Genomic DNA, 1,516 nt, shown 5'->3' with positions numbered 1-1,516 from the left:
TTATTACCACTATTACCCCCTCACTGTGCTTCTACCCCCCTCATATTACACTATTTACTCCTCACTGTGCTTCTACCCCCTCATATTACACTATTACCCCCTCACTGTGCTTCTACCCCCTCATATTACACTATTACCCCCTCACTGTGCTTCTACCCACTCATATTACACTATTACCTCCCTCACTGAGCTTCTACCCCCCCCTCATATTACACTATTTACCCCTCACTGTGCTTCTACCCCTCATATTACACTATTACCCTCTCACTGTGCTTCAACCCCCCTCATATTACACTATTACCCCCTCACTGTGCTTCTACCCCCCCCTCATATTACACTATTTACCCCTCACTGTGCTTCTACCCCCTCATATTACACTATTACCCCTCACTGTGCTTCTACCCCCTCATATTACACTATTACCCCCTCACTGTGCTTCTACCCCTCATATTACACTATTACCCCTCACTGTGCTTCTACCCCTCATATTACACTATTACCCCCTCACTGTGCTTCTACCCCTCATATTACACTATTACCCCTCACTGTGCTTCTACCCCTCACTGTGCTTCTACCCCTCATATTACACTATTTACCCCTCACTGTGCTTCTATCCCTCATATTACACTATTTACCCCTCACTGTGCTTCTACCCCTCATATTACACTATTTACCCCTCACTGTGCTTCTACCCCTCACTGTGCTTCTACCCCTCATATTACACTATTTACCCCTCACTGTGCTTCTACCCCCTCATATTACACTATTACCCCCTCACTGTGCTTCTACCCCTCATATTACACTATTTACCCCTCACTGTGCTTCTATCCCTCATATTACACTATTTACCCCTCACTGTGCTTCTACCCCTCATATTACACTATTTACCCCTCACTGTGCTTCTACCCCTCATATTACACTATTACCCTCTCACTGAGCTTCTCCACCCTCATATTACACTATTTACCCCTCACTGTGCTTCTACCCCTCATATTACACTATTACCCCTCACTGTGCTTCTACCCCCTCATATTACACTATTTACCCCTCACTGTGCTTCTACCCCTCATATTACACTATTACCCCCTCACTGTGCTTCTACCCCCTCATATTACACTATTTACCCCTCACACTATGCTTCTACCCCTCATATTACACTATTTAACCCTCACGCTGCTGCTTTACTTTCTTATCCGCTCATATTACAGAATTTACCCCTCATTCCATATCTCAACCCCTCATTTTACACTATTTATATACTGTGTGTGTAAATATATATATATATATATATATATATATTTACACACATACACGTTTATATATATCTATGTACACACATACACACACACACACGTTATATATAATATATAATATATATGAACAAACAGCACAGGCTTAGCAAAAATAGCAATATATTTAAAAGAGTATAATATATGTGACAGAATAATGCCCAACAATTGTTTCAGCCGTCTATTCTGTAGGACATTGAAATTTTTGCTAAGCCTGTGCTGGTCTG

General features: G+C 41.8%; 1 long non-coding RNA gene across 5 annotated transcripts; it reads right to left on the bottom strand.

Annotated features, from left to right (window-relative positions):
- Positions 1-218: 218 nt before the first annotated feature.
- On the bottom strand, positions 219-1,027 carry LOC142103661 (uncharacterized). Of its 5 annotated transcripts, XR_012679413.1 has the most exons (5): positions 961-1,026; positions 675-723; positions 418-559; positions 339-377; positions 231-253 (listed from the first exon to the last, which is right to left on the bottom strand). It is a non-coding gene; the product is annotated as an uncharacterized LOC142103661 (long non-coding RNA). The 5 variants fall into 5 exon arrangements; XR_012679409.1 differs by lacking the exon at positions 675-723 and having other exon boundaries at positions 418-568; positions 959-1,027; XR_012679411.1 differs by lacking the exon at positions 961-1,026 and having other exon boundaries at positions 675-733.
- Between the last annotated feature and the right edge of the window lie 489 nt (positions 1,028-1,516).

Source organism: Mixophyes fleayi, chromosome 1 (assembly GCF_038048845.1).
Source record: "Mixophyes fleayi isolate aMixFle1 chromosome 1, aMixFle1.hap1, whole genome shotgun sequence".
NCBI lineage: Eukaryota > Metazoa > Chordata > Amphibia > Anura > Limnodynastidae > Mixophyes > Mixophyes fleayi.
Note: the sequence above shows the minus strand (reverse complement) of the source record. Positions and strands in the feature narration are given on the sequence as shown.